Source organism: Nyctereutes procyonoides, unplaced genomic scaffold, assembly GCF_905146905.1.
Source record: "Nyctereutes procyonoides isolate TBG_1078 unplaced genomic scaffold, NYPRO_anot_genome, whole genome shotgun sequence".
Taxonomy (NCBI): Eukaryota; Metazoa; Chordata; class Mammalia; order Carnivora; family Canidae; genus Nyctereutes; species Nyctereutes procyonoides.
In genome coordinates, this window is record NW_026575142.1 from 71809212 (window position 1) to 71833839 (window position 24628).

At 39.7% G+C, this 24628-nt stretch overlaps 1 protein-coding gene across 7 annotated transcripts in view; it reads right to left on the reverse strand.

Moving 5' to 3' along the window:
- The window catches only part of TBL1XR1 (TBL1X/Y related 1), a 164249-nt gene that overhangs the window by 133700 nt on the left and 5921 nt on the right, over nucleotides 1–24628 (reverse strand). Inside the window, exon 1 of one of the 7 annotated variants that reach the window (XM_055308048.1) lies at nucleotides 18104–18127. The exons of the other annotated variants lie outside the window; for them this stretch is intronic. The gene's annotated coding sequence lies outside the window, so the exon portion shown is untranslated. Of the gene's footprint in view, nucleotides 1–18103; nucleotides 18128–24628 lie in introns of those variants that run through there. 7 annotated transcript variants of the gene reach the window in all.

The following is a 24628-nucleotide window of genomic DNA, read 5'->3' on the forward strand; positions in this document are numbered from 1 at the left end:
GACTTCTCATCAGAAACTATGAAAAGAAAAATATAATGGAAAGATTACTTCAAACTACTCAAGTAAAAAGATGTCAACACATTATTTCTATATTCAATAAAAATATTTTTCAAAAATTAATATGAAAAACCGGCAAACTAAAGCTGACAAAATTCCTTATACATAAAGTGGCATAATTTTAGTTGAAAACACACTATGAAAGTATGCAAGCAACACTGCATACTGTAGGGTAACCACTAAAAATAAACAATGAGGTTTGATTTATAAGTCAATAATGGAAATAAAATGAAATGTTAAAAATTAGTAAATCAACAATAACAAGGTAATATACTTAAATTTGATCACATTAGTAATTACATTCAATGTAAATGACCTAAAATCTAAATCCAATTCAAATTATCAACCTAGTTTTTAAAAATAAGACCCACTTACATGCTGTTTAAAAGAAACCCATTTTAAAAATATACAGATTAAAGGAAAAAGAATGGAAAATACATACCATGCAAAAATTACGTATAAGAAAGCTGTAGTGGTTACAATAATATCAAACAAAGTACTTTCATGAAAAGGACTAAGGAATGTTTCAAATGAGAAAGTGGTTAATCCATCAGAAAGACATAAAAATCTTAAATGTGCACACCTCGCAAAAACATAACTTGGAAATACAAGATATGAAGGCTGAGAGAACTTAAAGGAGAAATAAATTGCACTTGGATTTGTATATTAACACTTTTTACTCCATAACTAATAAAAATCATAATATAGAAGATCTGAATGCCTAACCAATAGGACTTCAAATGTCAGTTATAAAAAACACCACACAACAGAAACAGAATATAATAAGTGCAAACAGAACATTACCAAAATAGACCAAATGCAGAGCAGAGCTACAAAACAAATACAAACCTAAAAGATTTAAATCACACTGAGTATTTTCACTTACCACAAAGAAAAACTCATGTACAAAGTTCTCAAATATTTAGAAATCAGGAAACACATGCCTAAAATAACTAGTGAGTCAAAGAAAAAAATATCACAAAGAAAATTAGAAATCATCATTAATTAAATGAAAATGAAAGCAGTGTATTGAAAATTGTGGGATGCAGCTAAATAAAGCAGCACTTAAAGGAAAATTTATAGCACTAAATATTACAAAAGAACTGGCATTTGATATCACAGATCTAAGATTAAGAAGTCAAAAAAAGATTAAACTCAATAAATGGAAGGAAATAAAGCAGATATCAGAGCAAAAGAAAACAGACACAGTACAGAGAAAAAAGCAGTGAAACAAGTCTTTGAATTAATCAATGAAATGTATATATCTTTCCCTAAACTGATCAGGAGAAAGACATACTGCCAACTATGAGCAACAAAAAAGGTAATTTAACTAGATTCCACACTCATTAAAATATGGATATGGACATTGAGCTAATAAATTTCTGCAATTAAAGAAAAACTCTTGAAAAGACACAAATTACCAAAATGACTCAAAAAGAACAGAGAGAAAATCTACACTGCTCTGTATCTATAAGAAGAAATTTGATGTACACAAAGAAAACTCCAGGCCCAGACGACTTTTCTGGCAAATTGTATCAAACATTTTAAGGATATCAAATCTATATAAATTCTGAAAAAATACAGAAGGCACAATGTTTCTAATTTCCTGAAATCAGCATTACTCCAATACCAAAACCAGACAAAGCAGTAGCAAACAAAAACTGTAAGTCAATCCATCATGAACACAGATGAACAAATCCTTAATAAAGGATTGTTATTAGGAAACCAAATTAACAATATATAAAAAGGATAGTACATCATGACTCTGGAATGCAAAGATGACTTCAAATGTTAGAGCAATATAATCCATAATATTAACAAGACAAAGGAGAAAACACATACATGATCATATCAATAGATGCAACAAAAACCTGAAAAAAATGAATACGCATGCACAATAAAAATACTCAGCTAAGTCGGAACAGAAGAAAACATCCTCAACGTGATGAAGAGTTATTATCTATGAAAAACCCGCAGCTAACATAGACTGCTTTGCCCCTAAAATTGAGAACAAGGCACCAATGTCCTATATCACCAACACCCATGCAACACTGTACTGAAGGCACCACTCAGTTGAAATAAAACAAGAAATGAAGGCATACAGATAAAAACAAGAATAAATTTCTTTATTCAGACAATATGATCACATCCATGGAAGATCATAAAAAAATCTACATATACCCTCACCATAAACAAAAACAAAACAGATTTTTGACAAAGGTGTTAACAAGATCATTCATGGTGAAAGGACAGTCATTTTTTCAGCAAGTAATACCAAAACAACTGGGTATTCACATGGAAAAAGAAATGAATTTATCTCATCCCATACACAAAAGTTGAATCAAAGTGATTTAATGTTTGATCACGGACCTAAAAGTAAAAGCTAAAATCCCAGAACTTCTTAAAGACACATAGGATAAATTTCCTTAGAACACAAAAAGCACAAATCATGAAAGAAGAAAATATATAATCTAGACTGATCAAATTTAAAACTTCTACTCTACAAAAAAAGCAGGAAGAAAAAGTAAGCCATACACTTGAAAAAAATATTCTATGTAGTTCTGACAAAGGATTTGTATCTAGAATATATCAGGAAAGCTACCACAGTAATATGAAGACATATCAACCCAAATAAATAATGAGCAACATATTTAAACCATTCACAGAAGATACATGAATGTCATCAATGAGATGAAGTAACACATCAATTAGAATGGCTAAGATTAAAAAGGCTGGAACTCCAAGGTGGGAAAACTATTGGTGGAAATGTAAACTGGTACTTGGAAAACAGTTGGGCAGTTTCTTATAAAACTGAACACACACTTAGCACTTGATCTAGCAATCGCACTCCAGGTAAAAAAGAAGTGAAAATACCATGTCCATGCAGAGACCTGAATACAAATAATCACAAGTAGTTTCACTTCTAATACCTCAAACCTGGAAACAATCCAAATGTCCATCAACAGGCGAGTAAAGAAAAAAAGTATGATAAGGGATCCCCCGGGTGGCGCAGCGGTTTGGCGCCTGCCTTTGGCCCGGGGCGCGACCCTGGAGACCCGGGATCGAATCCCACGTCGGGCTCCTGGTGCATGGAGCCTGCTTCTCCCTCTGCCTGTGTCTCTGCCTCTCTCTCTCTCTCTCTCTCTCTCTCTCTCTCTCTCTCTGTCTGTCTCTGTGTGTGTGTGTGTGTGTGACTATCATAAATAAATAAATAATTTTAAAAAAGTATGATAAATCCTATGATGAGACTGTACTAATAAAAAAACGAACTAATTACTAATATAGGCAACAGCATGATGAAATTTAAAAAAAAAAAAGCCAAGAATATTACTTTATTGTTGCTACAACAAATTACCACAACCGTAGCAACTTAAAGACACAAATTTATTATCCCAAATTCTGACACAGGTCTCAATGGACGAAAATGTGCGAGAGCAGGACCACACTGCTCTTCAGAGGCTTTCGAAGGAGACAGGTGCCTTGACCCTTCCAGCTAACAGAGGCAGCCTCGGCTCGGGCATCTTCCTTCCTCCATCTTCTAAGCCTGCTTTTTTGCTAAACTGGATCTCTTGGACTGCTCTGTAGTTGTCACCTCCCAGACTATGGTTTTTAAGGACTGGACGGATTAGGTTAGACCCACCTGGATAATCTCCCCACCTCAAGGCCCTTAACTTAATCACATCTGCAAAATCCCTTTTGCCATGTAAAGCAAAATATTCACAGGTTCTGGGGATTCAAGTGTGGACATCTTAGAAAAGCTTTCATTCTGCCACCATAACATGGAATGCAATCCCATTGATAGAAAATGTTTAAAGCAGCACAACTAATCTGTAGTGTTAGGAAGCACATCAGTGGGTGCCTGGGATGGGAGTGAACAGTGTAATGACCGCAGCTGGGGACAAGGAAATGTTTTCTGCAACGAACATGTGCCTCGGTTTGAACTGTGGAGGTTGCACAAATATATATATAGAACACATATATATATCTATATATCTCAAAACCCAGTGAATTAGCCATTTCAACTGAGTATATTTTATTAAATGTAAAGTGCACTTCCACATAGTTTATTTTTAAAGTCATAAATAATATCTTTACTAAGTATTTTATTCTGGTTACATTTTCCCCAAAAAAGCCTTAACAGGTTTGCCCATAACCTCAATTCTCCACCTTTTCTCACATACCTTAAATTCCCACCCACGGCACTGTTCAGTAAAACACTCAATATGACTAGGGAAGAAATAACATTTACTCCTGGACAACTAACCACTTCTTATGCATTATTTTTAAAGAAAAACCTTTTGCAAATCCCAGTTCAAATATGGGAATTTACAACAAAGCCGCTACTCTGGCAGTGATACTCCCTAAATTACATATTATACATTAATGCCTGAGACCCTGTGTGTTGCCATGGTGTTGCTTCCAGGAGACGGTTCAGAACCAACAACTAAGAGGAGCTAAGAAGCTGACTAACCTGTGTGTGGATGTGATCAGGAAATCTGTCGCACTTTAACCACTTTGGATGAACACCACTAGCTAGCCTCAAGACAACTGACAACCACTGGCAACCTTCAGATTATTTCAACCCGGGCAGCCCGGGGGGCTCAGTGGTTGAGCACCTGCCTTCGGCTCAGGGCGTGATCCTAGGGGTCCCAGGACAGAGTCCCACATCGGGCTCCCTGTGTGGGGCCTGCTTCTCCCTCTGCCTGTGTCTCAACCTCTCTCTCTGGGTCTCTTGTGAATAAATAAGTAAAATCTTAAAAAAAAAAAAAAAAAAAAAAAAGATTACTTCAACCCCCCAGATTAACCTAACTTCTTGCAATAATACTAAATCAGTATGGTTCTTCTACGTACAGCTCAGTATAAATCATGAGCAGGAACACACATCCTATGGGCCACACTTAAACTACTGAGACCACTAAAAGGACCTGTCTCCCTACCTCCAAAACTAGAAAAGCTATAAAAATACAATATGGTCTCTAAAATTATTAACATTCAAAAAAAAGCCTCAATGTAGAGATATCCTATTAGAACTTGAGATCTTTCCGCCATCAGAAAGGATGAACGCCCACCATTTGCTTCGACGTAGCTGGAACTGAAGGGTATGACGCTGAGTGAAGTAAGTCAATCGGAGGACAATGATCATGTGGTCTCACTTACACAGGAAATATAAGAAATATTGAAAGGGACTACAGGGGAAAGGAGGGGAACTGAGTGGGAAAAATTAGAGGGAAGACAAAGCATGGGAGACTCTGAACTCTGGGAAACAAAGGGTTGTGGAAGGGGAGGGGTTGGGGGATGGGGTGACTGGGTGACGGGCACTGAGGGGGGCACTTGATGCGATGAGCACTGGGTGTTATACTATATGTTGGCAAGTTGGAAATTAAAATATAAAAAAAAAGAAATGCTGGAATAACAAAATAAAAAAAAAGAACTTCAGATCTTCCGATTTAAATGTAAAGAGAACAGGAAAAATTCTTTTCTAATTCCTATAGTGACAAGGATTTTTTTTTTTTTTTTTTTTATCATTCATGTGACACTGAGTCGGATTTTCTCAAAGGGAAAAAAAAGAAAAATCAGTCTCTATCCGGGCTTAAAATGCTAGGCCTGATTTCTCCTACTGAGGCAAGTAAACAGCTCACTTCCAAAACTGAATGAACAAGCTTCTTGAAATTATATCAATTCTCTAATGCTAAAAAGATTCCCTCTAAAATGGTAAGTAATTTACCACTCACAGTACAATTTAGAGCACCAATTTATGAAAATAAGGACCCTCTATTTTAAAATAGAGCACGTTCAATGCTGTTATGAGAAGTGCATGATTTATTAAGAAGAAAAACTATATAAAGCCAATATATATAATTTACACACATATAAATGACAAGTCTGATCAAAATAACTACTTGAAAACACAAAGACATAAAATTCTCATCACATTTTAGCAGCATGAATTCTTATATCTATTCTCTCTTCTTTCTTAAAATAAGCATTTAAAAAACCCCTTTCAAGCACAAAGGTACCTTAGTCCTTAACATTCTAGTGGGAAAGAGAGGAAAAAAAAAGTCCCCTATGTAAATGTGTAATTATAAACAGTAGTACACATTAAGAAAAAGTACGAGCTCCTATGACACCAAGACAGCCCTCTCTGAGCAGGTAACAGCCCGTCCGGCCTTGGTGTAGAGGGCTGGCTAACCCTGATGGTGGCCCTTCATGCTTTTACGACAAGCTGTGCTGGCCCCAAACTCGACTGGCCATGCCACTGAGTTACAGAGACACTAGTTATACATCTTCATAAAGACTCAATATTTTGCTTCAGTGAAATTTAGCATGTTTTTCTGTTTGAATTTCCAAAAAGCTGTATCAGTAGGTCAAGGTCATTGATACTACCCCCGGGTTCACGTATCTAACCTCATAGTTTAGATCTCCTCTAACTTCTATTTAGTAGCTTCTAAGAGCTGGCTACACAGCCATATTTGCATGTGATGCTGAGTACATTACTTAATCTAAGAGAAAGAAAAATAAGAGAATGGGAAGAACAAAAGAAAGCTTTTCTCTAGGAGCTTAGACAAATAACATATAAATTAAAGAGCTGCTTGAAGCCTTGTTTTGTGGATTTGTGGGCCATGTAAGAAGTATGTGGTCTGCATGCAGAGAAAGGAGAATGAAATAATGTCCAGCACAGACTCCACTGTGCCCCTAGTTCCCACGGTGTTTCCAATTCCAGGCTATATCCCTGTACCAAATTTCATGAGATACTTTCATATAAATTCTTCTTTTCCATCAACCTCTCAATTGCTGGGTTTTATTTAAAACTCAAGAGTCCTAAATCAAACAAGTCTAAATTCTAGAATCCTAACAACATTCTAGAATCCTTAATAAAATTATAAATGTATAACTAAGTACTAAACAATCAAAGCCAGTTAAAAAATCATCTTATATACACAAATATGCCTACGGATTTTTTTAATGTGATAAAAGCCTATTCAACACCTTATTTTTCCATTTGTTATATTCTGAGTTGTTTTTGTTGTTTTTCTGTTCTGTCTTCCTATTATCTCAATAACCCCACCAGTTCTTGCCTTTCTCACTTTTCATGTGGTTATTTTAGCTAGTCTATGTGGCCTTTAAGTTTTCTTTTCCCCAAAACTCTTACTAGAGATTTCTACAAGCAGTACGCAAACATTATTTCCTGCATCTACTACTTCACATTTTTATGTAGCTAAGTAAAAAAGTAAGTACTGTTAGGTTAATTCTATTTTCAATCAATAAAATTGCAAGTCAAAGACTTTGAATTTAGTAGTAAGCACGTATAATCCTACACAGAAGATTACTGTACGACTACCAGACTAACCAAGGCTGTGAGTATCCAGAGGCAGTAAACAGTTCAGCCACACAGTTTATTTTCCCCTCTGAACTTCTATATATACATGTATATACAGACACACACATAAAAAACTATGGTTCTAACAGCACAAATATTTTCACTTATTTATTAAATTAGGGCTATAATTCAAACAGACCTAGAAAAAATGCATTTCTTTGATTCTATACTGCACTCTTTACCTGAAAAACACAGTGTAAGATCAGGATTTATCTTACAATTAGCGTGGGCCAGCTAGCATCATGTCATATCTGTCCTTGCTTATAAGTCCTGCAACCAGCATCAACATTTGTAGAATGGCAGTCAGTCACTGAGAAGAAAAACCCTGAAACAATAGTGCCACTTTTAAACCTTATATACCAAACCCAGCAACTCTGTAGAAAAAAAACCTTGAATACATAGTTGGGTCACTCTTTTAAGCCCTAAGCTAGAAAAAAAAAAAAAAAAAACAAACTAGGTCGACCCAATTGCAAAGTCAGCTTAATAGCACAGCACCAATGGCTTTTAGATCTTCTCTGAATTCTTTTAAAAAAGGCGCGCGCACACACACACACACCCCAATCAAATGCAAACTGGTGCAGCCACTAAGGAAAACAGTCTGGAGGTTCCTAAAAAAATTAAAAATAGAACCACCCTACAATCCAGCAATTGCATTACTGGGTATTTACCCAAAGAATGCAGAAATAGTGATTCAAAAGGATACATGCACTCTAATGTTTAGAGTAGCATTATTTACAATAGCCAAATTATGGAAATAGCCCAAGTGTCCATTGATTGATGAATGCATAAAAAAGATAGACACATAATGGAATATTACTTGGCCATTAAAAAAAATGAAATCCTGCCATTTGCAATGACATGGAAAGAGCCAGAGTACTAGGCAAAGCAAAATAAACTGGTCAAAGAAAAACAAATACCATATGATTTCATTCATATGTGGAATTTAGTAAACAAAGCAAATGAGCAAAGGAAACAAAGAAAAAAGAGAGAGGCAAACCAAGAAACAGATTCTTACCTATAGAGAACAAACTGAGGGTTACCAGAAGGGAGGTGGGTGGGGAGATGGGTGAGATAGGTGATGGGTTATTAAGAAGTGCACTTGTGGAAAAAAAAAAAAAAAAAAAAGAAGTGCACTTGTGATGAGCATTGGTTTATGTATGGAAATTACTGAATCACTACACTGAAACTAATATCACACTACATATTAACCAAATGGAATTTATTTATTTATTTTTATTTTTTATTTTTTATTTTTTTATTTATGATAGTCACAGAGAGAGAGAGAGGCAGAGACACAGGCAGAGGGAGAAGCAGGCTCCATGCACCGGGAGCCCAACGTGGGATTCAATCCCAGGTCTCCAGGATCGCGCCCTGGGCCAAAGGCAGGCGCCAAACCGCTGCGCCACCCAGGGATCCCCCAAATGGAATTTAAATAAAAACAGACAAAAAAAAAAATCCAAATGCCCCCCTTCCCTCCCCTGCCAACATTCTTGAGGCACATGAGACAAACAGAAACACACTAACAAGTCAAAGAGACTCGGGAGTCCTAGTCCAATAAATATGAAAAATTAAGGGGAATACGTTAACCAATTTATTTAATCTATATTTCCTGTCTCTCATTTATCTAGAAAAATAATATACAATAGAAAAAAACTAAAGCTGTAAGTATAAAGATTCTAAATGGTAAAAAAAAAAAATGGTGTCAGTTAAACAATATTTCCTATTTTATGGGAGTACACAAAGTAACATAATGTCTTATATTTGACAGCACATTAGGTTCATGAAGATATGATAACCTCAGAATGAACAAGGCCTTTCAAAGTATACCACAGAATTTGAAAGCACTTTGGAAACAAAAAAAAATTCTGATCAAAACTTTTTCTTTAAAGTATGTTCATTGTTATTTTTGCCAGAAATCAAAAGACATATTGCAAACCGGTAAAAAATAAATTTGCAAACTCAAATAGACATAGCACATTTAAAAAGGAAAACAAAAAAACAAAACAAAAAAAACCTCCGAGATGGGTCATCACCCAGTTAAAGAACACATATCAACAATAAACTCATAAAAAGGCACTCAACGTGTATCTTTCAAAAGATGCATCTTCCAAAACACACACGCACACCGGAATATTAACTGCAGTTTTATTCAAAATAGCCCAAAGGTGAAAAAGCCAAATGTGTGTCCTTTCACACAAAGATAATGGTGCTATATCCATATATACAGCAATGGAAAAGAAAACAAGTATTGCCCGACGCAACAGAGATGATGACTCACAGCTTTACTAATCTCTGTTCCACAGTGGGTGCAGGCCAGGAGCGCGGTCACCCTCGGGGGGGAGAGCCTGGGACAGAGTACAAAGGCGCCTGCCCGATGGCAGGAAATGTTCTGGAGCCTGATCTTGCCGGTAGTTCTATGTACACTACAATAAAAATTCATGGGCATAACTAATTTACGGTAAGACAAATAAGGAATGTGATTACCTGACGTAGGAAGAGGGAAAACTGAATGAAAGGCGGGCCTGAAATCACTTCTTTCTGGGTGACGGAAATGCTCTAAATCTTAACAGGGATCAATTACATGGCCATGTAAAGCTGTCAAACCTTACCAAAACCGTACACTTGAAATCTGTTATTTTTACTGGGAGTAAATTATACCTCAACCAAAGTTTACAAAGTCATACATTTAAAATGTATGTACTTTATCTTACATAATTTATGCCACAAGAGAAAATGGTAGAAGAGTCCAAAAAACAATAGTCCACTAAAGGAAATGACTCAACTATATAAAAGACACTCAACCTCACTTAAAATAAAAAGCAAGAGGTGCCCGGGTGGCTCAGTCCGTGGAGCATGGGACTCTTAATCTTGGGGTTGTAAATTCTAGCCCCACACTGGGCACACAATATACTTTAAAAAAAAAATTGGGGGCACCCGAGTGGCTCAGCGGGTGAGCATCTGCCTCCAGCTCAGGGCGTGACCCCGGGGTCCTGAGATCGAGTCCCCCATCGGGCTCCCTGCAGGGAGCCTGCTTCTCCCTCCGCCTGTGTCTCTGCCTCTCTTTCTCATGAATACATTAAAATCTTAAAAAAAAATTAGACACTAACTACCATCTTCACTATCAAATTAAGGAAGAGCAAAACTTTTGGCAACACTACACTATGTTGGCAAGAGTGTGGGCAAAGTATTGGGAGCAGGAAGCCTCTGAGAAGTCCGTCTGGCAGCAGTTATCTCCTTACAAATGTATACATCCTTTGATCCAGCACTTCCAATTCCAGTAATTTATCATCAGACATCCTTGCACGCATACATGACGACACCTGTACCCAGGCTATTCGCTGCAACACTGTTAAGAGCAACAGACTAAAGCAACCTAAATACCCATCGACTAGGGAAACCTGAATTATGGAGAATCCATACAAGAAAACACCTTACCCACCACTACAAGAGGGGCGGGGAGGGAAGACTCTTGATGTGTTGATTTGAAATCCAAAATATGGATTTGGATGAAATCCAAATTAGTGAAAAAGGGAAGTTAGAGCAATGACTAGGATCCTACCATTTGTGTTTACAACAATATCAAGGAGAGACTGTAAAGTATATACTTCACTGGCTTTTTTTTTTTATATAGCATATAGTTATTTCTCTGGAAAAATACAGAGGAAACTGATAATAATGAAGATACAGAGGAAACTGATAATAATGGCTGATTCCAGGAAAGGAACTGAATGGTTCAGGGTCTAGGGGAATAAGAGGAGAAAAAATACTTTTGCCTAGGTAATACATTCACATTATTAAAAAAATCAAATCATTGTTGAAGCCATTAGTGGCTTCACTTCCTATGTATCACCTGCTACACACACAGGGATACTCGTATAAATGTGCAAAATGTATAATGATCATAGACTGTCCCCCAAAAAAGTAATTTAATCTGGATTAAAGTTATTTTGTTGTGATATTTTTAATCCTTAAAAACTATCAATAGTCTGAAATTAAGTTATTGCAATTGAATAGTAAATATCCAGTACTTTGTCCAAGCCTGAAAAAGGCCTATACCTCTAAAACATATACCCAACTATCCCCATAACCATCATCTTAAACTAAGCAATTTGCTTTTTATCACTGTCTTCTAACCTTCCACAAAATTTATTTTCCCTTACCATTTTAGTATTCTTGAGTCCCTAAAACGTGAATGTATGCTTACATGTATACAAATCATAAAAAATATGTCCCTTTAAAAAATGAGAACTCCACTTCAGTTGTTAACACGGTGATGGGTGTTTTCACTTCCTTTTATTTTTAATTTTTTTGAGAGAGTGCGCACACAAGTTCGTGGGGGGGAGGGGTAGTGTGACAGAGGGAGAGAGAGAGAACCTCAAGAAGGCTGCACACTCAGCACAGAGCCCGACACGGGGCTCCACCTCAGGACCCTGAGATCAGGAGCTGAGCGGAAATCAAGAGTCGGACACTTACTTAACTGACTGAGCCACCCAAGCGCCCTACATTTTATTATTTTCTTGGAGAACACTGATCATTAGTCAATGGAGGGAAAAAAATTGGGGATTTATCACTTCAGTATGCTCAAATCTCATTAAGGACTGAATCTCATGGATACGAGTTTTTTACAGACTTTAAATCTAGAGTTCTATGTCATACAATGATCGGCCTAAAGAAAAAAATGATAACTACCGTGCCACGAAAAAAAGCTGTATCTCCAAATCTTACTATTCATGCTTAAAAAAAAAAAAAAAACACTATTTTGACATGTTCAGATTAATAGTTTAAAAAAAAATCAAATTCACCTTTCAGTCACATTTCTCCATAAAACATCACTCAAGAGTCAAAGCTAAAGAGACATGCCATGTATGCAGAATAAAAAACTATCCAAAATAACTCTACCACATTAAAACCTTCTGGAGACTGCACGCTGCACGTACACTAGGCAGTGCCCTGTAAAACCAGCTGCTACTGTAATTGAACCTCAACAGAGAAGTAACAGACTTCTAGCCACGGGGTGACCACACAACCTTTCAGTTGATAATGACAGAACACGCTGCACATATATCCACATAAATGTTTTCAAAAACTAATCCCCGCCCTTTCCTCACTAGTCAGAGGAGCCAGCAGCACTAAAGGAAATCAAGACTACATGTGAGCAGTGAACCAAAAGGTCAGGAAGTGTGAATACCCAGTGGCACCTCCGCCAATCCCTCCACCTATTCCCTGCTCTTCATCCTCTTTATCTCAGCCCAGTGAAGACCAAGTGTGGTCCCCAAACTGGCAGGATCAGCATCAACGGTAGCACCTGGGAATCTACCAGGAAAGTACAATCTCAGGCTCCAACCCAGATCTAGTCAATCAGAAATTCTGGGAGTAGAACTGAGCAGTATTAAAATCCGTGTTTTGGGGTCTGCAGTGGTCCCTAGCACAGTCCGAGAACCCCTTCACAGTGGTTAGCTAGGACTTTCCCTTTCCACCTCCATCCTAGCAACAGCCTCTTAGAAATCAACAGACCCTCCAAGGTGCTGTCATGGTTGGATTACACGACCTTCCAACTCAAATTCCCTAGGAAGTCCCTCAACTTTCCAAGCCTTCGTTTTACCTTCAAGACTCTCATGATATGGATCTGCCACCACTTCCTCTCGTTCCCTCCACCACCACCCCACATAGCCAGGGGCTTACCTCTAAATCTAATTGATAAATTATTAACTGAGTAGTCTTTCCACGGCTACCCCTCTGCGTGGAAGGGCTTCCCTTCATCCTACCTTTCCTCTACCTCCCCACTCAATCCCACAGTCATTTTCCAAAACTTGCTCCATACTCTACCTAGACAGAGAGTGGGTAAGAACTCCTCCCCCATGCTCCTAAAAGCAACCTGTGCTTCTTGACTTATTATTTCCTTGACTTGTAGCACAGGACTTGGCTTATCATAAGCGCACAATAAAGTATACTGGGAGGGAGAGAAAATGTGTCTTTCTTTTATCTAGAGACTCCTAGATCAATGATCATCACATCTTACGTGTCTAAGAATGCTGGTACACACACACCTTTAAAAGTTTGCTAAGTGGGGGCAGCCAGGTGGCTCAGTTTAGCACCACCTTCAGCCCAGGGCGTGATCCTGGGGACCTGGGATCAAGTCCCACGTCGGGCTCCCTGCATGGAGCCTGCTTCTCCCTCTGCCTGGGTCTCTGCCTCTCTCTCTCTGCTTCTTGAATAAATAAATAAAATCTTTAAAAAAAATTGTCCCACACTTTCAAAAAATAAAAAAAATAAATAAAAGTTTGCTAAGTGAGCAAATGGGGTCAGAAGCCTTAAGAAATATTTGTTGAAGACTCACAAGCCAATAAGGACACTTTGTAAAATCCATATAAAGACTTACTTCCCCTATTAGAAAAAAGTTTTGTTGTGATTATAATAAAAGGAAGCCAGGCTTCTTGGAGAAGTGGCTTATCCAGCGCTAAGAAACAGAAAATACAAGAGGAGTCTGAAGCATCTTATATGTCAGAAAGAACATGGTTAAAAATACACAGGACAGGTCATGCTGAAAGGGCACAGGAGCCTGAAAGAGCTCTCAGCGGCCAAAGCTGGAACAGTGCGAGCAACAAAACAGTGAGAATAATAAGTCATAACCCAAAGAACAAAATAAAATCCACAGATCCACAATGACATTAACTGAAAAAATAAGCCAGGGAAAAGGAACCAATCTGTATTACGAAAAGAAGTTCCATTAATAAATGCAGAAAGCATGAAGAAACTAGAAAATTCCCATTACACTACCAGTAATCATCGCTGCAAACAAGATCCCACCAACGAATGCTTGAATCACTGGGATAAAACCATAAAGAAAAAAAGGCTACTGACACAGCCTTAGAGTATTTCCCCAAAACATTTCGTCATTACTGTGGTAACCTCAACCTACATCCAGAGTCTTCGGTGCATTTCTGCCTGGGAAGTGGAACCTACTGTCCCCACACCTTGCATGAGGGTCGAAATTACTCATTTCTGATGAACAGAGTATGGAAAATGGGAAAACGATATTTTTGCAACAAAGGAATCCGCTCGACTCGACCTTGACCAAGTGACGAAGGCGAGCACCACCCGCAGCAGCTGACAGCGCTCCTGCCCGTAAACATCGGATTGTCCCCGATGCCCCGCGACAGGCACGCACATCAGCTCTGCGGCATCGTTGTGACAAGTATCCGTAACTTCAGTCCATCGTTAAAAATCTACACACCAGCGTTCCTCAAGGTCGTGAAAAACAAGAAGGACTGAGGAACCGTCACAGATCAGAGGCGAGTGAGGACCCAATAACTAAACGCAGTGTGGGATCCTCGACCGGGCCCTGGACACCAAGAAAGAAAGAAAGAAAAAAAACAAAAAACTGGGAAAAATTGGGATTAGCCAAATGAAGTCTGTAGTTTAGTTTAACGTCAATGTTAACTTCTTAGGTTTGCCAGAGGTGCCACAGTTAGGTGAGATTTCAACACTGGGCAAGCTGGGTAAAGGATACATAGGAGTTTTGCCCTCTTTGCACCTTCTCTATTAGCACAAAATTATTTCACAATAGTAAGTTTTAAGGAGGCTCCACACCTAAGGCAGGGCTGGAACTCACCACCCTATGACCAAGGGCGGATGCTCTACCAGCTGAGCCAGCCAGGAGCCCAAAATAGGTCTTTAAAAAGCAGTAGTTATGTCATTTTAATTAAACTACTTAATTCAGATCAACTTCCTAAAGTCATCAAACCGAGATTCTAATGACCTTTTGTATTACTGTAAAACCTTTAGGAAAGTTTTGAAAATACAGTGATCAACCTAGAACTCCATAAAAAGTACACCCACTAGAAACATCATGAACTAGTCAGTCTACACCAACCTGTTATTAGGACTATCCTCAAGTAAGCACTTACTTTAATTCTCTCTTGGTTAAGGTATCACGATGATGGGAACTCCGCTCCCAGGGGGCGACGTGCCCTCCCCGCGTTGCCTCGGGCCCTGTCCATCAGCTATCCATCCCACAGGCCCCACCCCATTCTGCACCCCGCTCTCCACAAGCAGAGAGGCCAGCCAGAGAGAAGGAAATGCGCGGGCCTACCTCTTCAGTGCCCCCTTGCCTCCCCCCAACTGCCCAAGGCCTTCCGGCAGACGTGCAGCCGGGCACACCTGGCTGCGACCCTCCCAGGGCTCCGACTGGCCTCCGCACCCGCCGCACCCGCCACGCTACCAGCGCCACTCTCGCCCCGCGCTCAGAGAAGCCCTTCCCCTCCAGCTCAACTTCATGAGCTACCAAAACATAATCCTGCTGCCCCACTTAAAGCCCTTCGGAGTTTCCTGCAACAGAAGAACGTCCAAACCCTTAAGGCAGCAAAGAAGTCACCTCACGATGACCCCTGCTTACCTTTCCTGTTGGTTCTCATCGCTCTACAATTCACAAAGCACGTGCTGCACATAAACTTTTCCAGAAAAGACCAACCTGTTGGGCATCTTTATGCTCTCCTGTTAAGACCACCCACAAATCTGTTTTTCATTGTAAATTCTTTTAACAAGCACAGAATTTTAAATTAGTAGCTAATGTGTGCAACATGACCTGTATTTTAGTTCAAAAAATGACTTTCTCATTGTTAAGTACAATGAGACATATTTCTAGTGCAGTTTCTAAAATGTGATGCACACAGAGAAAGATCAAACCTAAAGTGCTAAAAAAAAATTACTGGCCATGACAGTCGGCAAGCATACAATTAAAAATAAGGGCATTAAAGAAAAAAAACTGTCATGAATATGTTTGATGCCATCTCTTTTAGTTTTCTCTATGGTGAAATGGGAGGTGACTATGTATCTGAACTCAGAGATTAATGGATAAAACAGAAGATACTTCATATAACTAAAAAATATTTTCTGAGAATAATCTGTTCAAAAGTGAGAAGGTGTCAGAGAAATATGTTTTCTTTAGGAAAAAACAGTTCAGGTAATAATTAACCTGAAATCAGCACTGTATATTTCCCATTTAATTTGGCTAACCACTGACTTAATTTTTAAATCATATGTACAATCACAGGGTCAAAGAGCATTAGATCCAGAAAAGACCTCAGCAACCCAGTTCAATATTTCAAAGATGAAGCAACTGAAGCCCACAAAAATTAATACCTCTTGGGTGACAAAAGCCTTTTGCTACAAGGCCAACCATTTTATTTTGGTGAACTGATAAAGTATTATTCAAAATAACTGTCCAGAATATACCACGTTAATTTGCTATATGCTAGGCAGTTACTTCCTCAAGGTAGTTATCGTCCTCAAGGCTTAAAAATATCCCCTAAATACGTGTAATTAACCTGTTGATAATTTTCTAGCAGTTGCCCTCAAATTTAGGTTTCCATTACCTATTAAAGTAGCAGAGTAATGTTAAAAACAAAGCCAAAATAAGTAGCATCAATTTTTTTACTATGTAACTCACTGAGAAGGCTAATTCATCTGAACACTCGCATCAGCTGTAGACAGTGTACACGAGATTACAATTACTATCACACGAGGAACTTCAACTTTTCATTTTAAAAAATGGTACGCATTTGAAAAAGTTTACAAAGTATGTGTCAGTTCCAGTTAAAAGAGAAATGTAAGCGACGGTCTATCATGGATTAAAGGCACAACCTTCCCAAGCATAAGTGGATGCACGTGTTGGTGCGGCGGCTGGGGACGAGAGGCGGTCTGCCCAGCAGCTCCCCGGGTTCCTCGACTGTCGTTCCAACAGCTCTACTCCCATCCCCACCGGGGACCTGGAAACACCCAGCTTCTATGATGGCCTCTGGCCATGGTGGGCACCCTCCCAAACCAAACTGATCAGTACTTCAAGAATTTTCCAAATGAGATAAAGTAGCAGTCCCTCCTCTACAGCACGGGGAAAACAATGATAAAAACTGGCGCTGACAAGTTACATTTTCCACCATGTGAAAAAAGTCAAAGTCCAGGAGAGAATGAAGCTAACGTAGCAACACACACACACACACACACACACACACACACACACACACATCCCGTCAGCGGAGAGTTCTGGGAGCCCTCAAATGGCTCTGGTTGCTGCTGTGCCTCAAGCCTTGCACAGCCTCAGAGCTCTTCCCATAGCTGAGCCATTCCATCTATTTTGGGACTCCATGTGCCAATGAATCCCCCTTTTTGGCTTAAGCTAACTTGAACTGAGTGTCTATTGTACAACGAAGAGTTCTGACTCATATACCAACTGGGTGAAGTTGGCCAAGATTAATCACAACAGAATATCACAGGTAAATGTAACTAAACACAACATCTCCCTAACCATATGTATAAAACACAAATAGGGGTATCTAGCTGTCAGCATATAACCTGAATGAAATATGTGTTTTAACTTAAAAATAAAGTGTTAACTTCTTAAAAATCTAACGCTTATTATAACAGAAGCACATTTTCAAATTGGTTCATCAATTATCCATTTACTTGTTTTTTCCAGATTGATTCAAATACCATCTGTAAGTGGTTCCTCCAAGAAAAGCATACAGCACTCACATATGTCCCTGGGCTTCCAAATGGTAAACCCCGACCCGGTAAAGCCTCTTCCCACCCCCACCTCCCACCTCCCACCTCCCACCTCCCACCCCCCACCCCCCACCCCCCACCCCCGGAGGCTGGCCTCTCCCGGGTTACCGAGGGCTCTACTGTAAGCATAAAGCAGGTTAAAGCCACCGGCTCGTTCCAACAGCATTTCTGAGACCACTGGCTCCAACAGTTCCTGAAGCCCGACGAGCTCCTGTTTTCTGCGCAGAGCTCCAAGGCAGGGCCATCCTCGCTCTCGGGCGTGAGGGCCAGCGGCAAGCGGCCACGCACGGATCGCGGCCGGTGGGGTGAGAGGGGGGAGTGCTGTGAGCAGGACATGGCCGGGGCACGTGGCTACGTCGTGGGACCTCCCAGGTGGGAGCACTAGAGCCCAAAGCTCAACGACGGAGAAGCAGGAGCCACGGGACAATCTCGGGGCAAAGCCATGAAGGTGCGGAGACAGGAACGGGCTTGCTCGGCGGGCGGGGAGCTGGGATGGCTGGGGGGGGGGATCCCCTCCTCACTGGCCCAGGAAGGACTTTCAGATTTTACCCTGAGTGTCATGCAAAACCCATCAGGCACGGAATAGGGAAGAAAGCAGACATTTACTGAACACATTGTGCTGTGCCACGCCCAAGAGCACGTGAGTGTGTGTCCACTGTGGGTTCGAGACAATACACACACTGGTGTAAAGTGTACCGCGTGACTTTATCGTACGAATCAAAGCTCATTAGTATGCTGTTACACACAACTGAAAAAAGAAGTCACTTTTCCTGTTACTACCAGTTCTCACTTGTAGAAGTCATCTCTACACTGATTTGTCAGATCAAATAAACCAACCAATGTTATCTGCTACCCGAACACACAGGAGTCATCGAGAAGAAAATGCAGGAAGGGCCAGCGAGACTAGATGAACCAAGGCAACCAGGTATTCGTGAAAGCGTATGACCCAAAAAGGGGAACAGACCAGGTAGAGGAGCACTGACTTAGGAAACACAACCCCATTCAAGAAGCAGGGGGTCTAAGGAAACAAAAGATTACGTTTCTACTTAAACAAAAAGTACTTTCCTGCAGACAAAGGTTAACACAAAACCTTGTAAGATAAATTCTCTGTTCTTTTCATTTCATAATACCTTGCCTGTTTTAAGGACATTCAGAGGAAACTGAAAATATTAATCTTTTAAATGCACCATCCTTTGTAACTTTTTACACCTATTGCTGAGGGGCCCCCACGAGGCTCAGTCTGTTAGGCGTAGGACTCGAGATCTGGGCCCAGGTCACTCAGGCTTGTGAGATCAAGCCCCAGGTCAGGTTCCACACTGGGCATGGAAGCTGCTTGAGATTCCCCCCCCCCCCAGCCCTTCCCTGACCCAGCACACGGCACACTCTGTCTCTAAATAAATAAATAAATAAACAAACATGGGCAGCCCCGGGGGCTCAGCGGTTCAGCGCTGCCTTCAGCCCAGGGTGTGATCCTGGAGACCCAGGATCGAGTCCCACGTGGAGCTCCCTGCATGGAGCCTGCTCCTCCCTCTGCCTGTGTCTCTGCCTCTCTCTCTCTCTGTCTCTGATGAATAAATAAAATCTCTAAAAATAAATAAATAAAAAACAAAATAAAAAAAACACTGTTGATGAATTTTAACTTTTATTTATAACTACAAATACTAAAAGTATCACCGAAAGACTACGCCAAGCATTACACCAGATGCTAAGGACAAAGATGGGTGCAACACGACTGTCCTCGAAGAGGGCCCTGCCTAGTGAGACAGGAGCCAACATATAACTCAATCAGGGAGACATCTGTGCTAGACACAGAGGAATGGCGGTCCCAGGCCAGGATGTCCACGTCAGACCATCACAGAAAGCAGCCCCGTCTTCAATCAGACGGTATAACCTCGTTCAGCCAACACGCTGTGGTGCGTCAGCTTTAAAGGGTGTGAAAATACCCAAACTTCTCCTTTGATGAAATCTAAGAAACTGAGCAGGACAGTTACCCTTCTGTTAATAACTACTGTTCTTTATCTTATGAATTGAGAGCGAGAACACACCCACGAGACAGAGAAAAAGAGCAAGCGAGCGAGCACCATGAGCACCACGAGCACCACGAGCACCACGAGCAACACGCAGGAAGAGGGGGAGGGGAGAAGCAGACTCCCCTCCGGGGCCAGGAGCCCGACACAGGCCTGGATCCCAGGGCCCTGCCTCACGACCTGAATTGAAGTCAGACACTTAACTGACTGAGCCACCCAGGCGCCCCAATTACTGTTCCTCATGAGAAGCATTCAGAGTTCTTAATCCACAACTGTTTGCAGATTAGCCCTCAAAAAAAAAAAAAAAAAAAAAGAAAAAGGAAAAAACCTTATATCCCTTTATTAGCAATCAAATTTCTTTATCCTTTGTATCTTACTTTGAATGCACGCTTTATAAAACCAGAAAATTAGAACTTCAGAATCCTAATAGAGTCTCAGAATACTACCCAAAGAAATCAGCACCGATAAATGTGCTATGTTCTATCGCTCAAAATGAAAATTTGTTTCTAATTTTGATGACTGATTCTGGATCCAAAAAGTTCACAGAATTATAATTTGACACTACTTTAAACCAGTATTTTCTAAACTCAGTAAGTGAAATCTATCACTTCTGAAATAATAAAAATCAAATCAGAGGTTTATAAAAGCATGTTTTTAAATGAAAGATTACGCAAAATGATCATGTACCAGCTCTTAAAAGCAATTTACTTCAGTATTTTTGCACACACACATATCCTGTTACGTCACACATATGAAAGTCCAAGTCAAAGTTGGTACGCAATCACGTGTGGTATGTGTATTTGAAATGACTGTTCCACACAAAGAGCATCCACTGGAGAGCCAGAGAGCAGGTTTGATTTCCAGGAGGAGGACTGGAGAGCCCCAGAAAGCAAAAAGACTTGATTTTTTCAAGAAAGGTAGTAACATTTTTTTCTTGGAATACCAAGATATGACCAAAATCGATATAAAATACTACTTTACTGTAAAATGACACATGCATTAGAGGCAGAACAGAGGTACACAGTACACACTCTTATTTTAAGTATTATTTTTAGTTAAGCAATCTCTACACCCAACACGGGCCTCAATCTCACGGCCCTGAGATGGAGTCACACCTTCCTCCAACTGAGCCAGCCAGGTGCCCCCATATTCTCATTTTAGAGAACTAGAGCAACCAAAGCTCAGGCACCAAATGCAGCAGGAGCCCTCTGGATTGGGAATTCAGGCCATCCAGGGCTCTGTGGTTGCCACAGGAAGCTAAGACAGGTTTCCAGAAGGAGTGACACTTTTCTGCCTCTGTCTACAGCTGTTGCTGTTGCAGCTAACAAGGCTACCGGACAGTAGTGAGCATTGACGGAGTTCTTCCCATGTGCCAGGCCCTAGGAGAACAGCTTTACATGCATTCACATTTTAATCCTCACTACTGCTCCATAAGGCAACTATTAACTACTCTTTATTTCCATTGTTCAGAGTAAAAAACCAACTGGAATGGTTACATAATTTTCCAAAGCCATACAACCCATGAGTAGAAGTAGGAATGCCAGACTCCAGAGACGGAGCTGCTCGGCACGGGAACATGCCGCGGCAAGGGTCAGCGCCGCCCATCAGACACACAGCCCACCTGGACAGAGGGCGATGCGCCCAGCGAGGCAGGTCACGCTGAAGCAGAACTAAATGTACAAAAACAGGTACCACCTTTCTTTGAGATGTTCCAGCTTAAGCTGAAAATGATGAGCACAACTAGAAGACAAGACCATTTACAGTAAACTGAATTCTCACCCTTTTTCCAAACCCTTGAAATCGGACAACACCTGTATACTTCTGTACAATCCCTATTTCCTTCTAATATTTGCAATGAATTAATTTCTAATTATCGACCTCGGACGGGACTTGAAAATCACATCACTATCACTAAATACTTCAACTGGTCTCATGACCAAATCATAAAACAGCACAGCTTTTAATCACCCAGTGGCTCTAATTGTCCAACAAATCTGAGAAATAAAAATAAGTGTTTACAGAAATACAATCCCAGTTCTTTAAGCACTGTCTGAAAAGCACAGGAAAAATTAAGTTTTCTCTCTTCTTTTGACTGTCCAAATTGAAGTAGATTAAGTAAATTCTTAACTGGATGCCTTGATTTTTCACAATCAATACTTCTTTAAAAAAAAAAAAATGGTAATACTAACACAGAAAGATTCAAACGGTCCAAATGGCCATACATGAAAATAAGTTTCTCCCACATCTGACCTCATGATCACCCCATCCCAATCCCACCCCCTAAAATTACTGTTTGGTACCAGTCTTCTGTGCATCTTTCTGGAGTCATCCTAAGCACATGAAACACAGACACGTAAGTCACATTCTCCCGCCACCCCTTCCACTCTTCTCCCCTTTGGTAAGCTCAAAGGGCAGCAGGCTACAGCATCCTCTGCCTCCTTTTACTCAAACATCTTTGAGAAGATCCTACAGACACTAACAAAGTCCTACACATCAGCTCTAAGCCAATCTGTAAAGGAATAATTCACACAAAACATCTCTCACCAGATGTTGAAACCGGTGACCTCTGCTAGCAGGCCATAAGAATGCCCAAGGTCAAAGAAGTAACCCCGCCCCCCGTGAGGGCATGTCAGATTTTACACAGAAGAGGAAGACTATTTCCCTGACACAGTAACAGACTGCCCTCCTAACCCCAGTCCGTGATCTCACAAATGCACATTTTTTTACTAAGGAAGACAGAGAAAGGTGATTTAAAAGAAAACTCACCCCTTTAGTGGGAGAAAATTTAAGTACATAGTATATTACATTTTCATATAAAAAAGGTGCCGGGGAACACTACTACAGCTACAAACAGCATCTAAAAACTCACTCATGTATGATAGATTCTATCCCATAAAAGAACAATTATACAGAAAAAGAAAAGACATTAAGGAAATTCATTCATTATCTATTTCCATTACCTTATTTCAGAAACCCAAAGTAGATGACCCAATTGCCTTATACTGTGAGTTAATGACATCTGATAGCCGAAAAATAGAAATGGAACAAAATTAGTATACACTCTACCCAATTAGCCTGTTCAAATTAAGGGGAAAGCATAAAACACCTCTCACTAACCCATAAACTGTATTCTGTTAGCAGCTGAAGGTAACTAGCAAAATATACTATAACTCCTCTGGAGGTGTTTGCATATGCTAATGCCAAATGCTTTTCGGACTATTACTATAAATTTTTAGCCTTTAAGTACTCTAAGCAAATTTTCCAGGTAGGTCTCCCTGAAAAAAAAAAAAAATTACATAAAATTAAATGACAGAGGGGCACCTTGGTGGCTCAGTGGGTTAAGCATCTGCCTTTGGCTCAGGTCATGACCCCAGGGCCCTGGGATCCAGCCCCTTATCTGGCTTCCTGCTCAACGGGGAGCCTGTTTTTCTGTCTCCCACTCCCTCTCCTTGTGCTCTATCAAATAAATAAAATCTTTTTAAAAAATAATAAAATGACAGATCTTCAGAATTTTCATATGGGAATTGACTATATATGTACTGTTTGAACAAATAAGCTACCTTTACATAACACTTTATATGACCCTTCTTAATATGCAGTTCTAGAAACTAAATGATTTACCCATGTCACTATGGCTTTGCAAAAAATGATAAAAATTCATTTGCTTAATACTGAATCCGTGTTAAGATGCTACCCACCATTCAAGTAGGCGCACAGTAACAACAAAAAAGCAAACATCCACTTAACTGATTATCTCATTACAATGTCCTATCATACCGTGTGCTGAAAAGGACACAATGAAAAAAAAAATCAAAGAAAAGCACTGATACCACCGCCTTTAACCTCAGACAAAATGAAGAAGATATCAAGAAATACACTGATATCTAGTTCCTAAAAAGAAAAAAATTCTTCACTGCTTTTGTTTTAAGGTAATTAAAAATTTTAGACATCTCTAGGAAAAAAAAAAAAAAGGCTTGAGACTCCAATTTCATATAAAGAAGAATTATTGTAGTAAGATACTGGAATGACCATCTGACCCGCACTCTCCATGCTCTCCTCTGTTCTACCTCCTGAAAAAGTTACCATCGCTTAAGAGGAAAACAGGCAGCAAACTCCCCAGTTTAAACCCCCAATACCTATTCCTCCTCATTCACTCTTCAAATTATTCACTTCACATAAATCTTTTCCTTAATCTGGATACTCTTCTATGTTTACTGAAATTTGATTGTTGATCTTTCAACATGACCTTTATAGTTTGATTGTATTAATTCTACGTTAAGAATCTAAACTCTCAGAAAGCAAGGTAACAACCAACTCATTTTGTCTGATGCAAATAAAATCATGCTGAAAAGCTCATACTTTAGAATTCTAAATATTAAAATTTCCAAAAGGATGTAATGCCAAATTAGCGGCTTTAGAATAAATTACCCAGGTTGTGTAGAACTAGTATGGCACAGCCTTACCATAAAAACCTGCTGAAGAGAGATGGTTATGATGACTTTCTTCTGGTAGATTAAACCCACTTACACCATATAACAGATACAGTTTATCCTGCATGTTAACACCTTCATAATAATGACTCGAATGAGACTCCAATGTGGTCAGA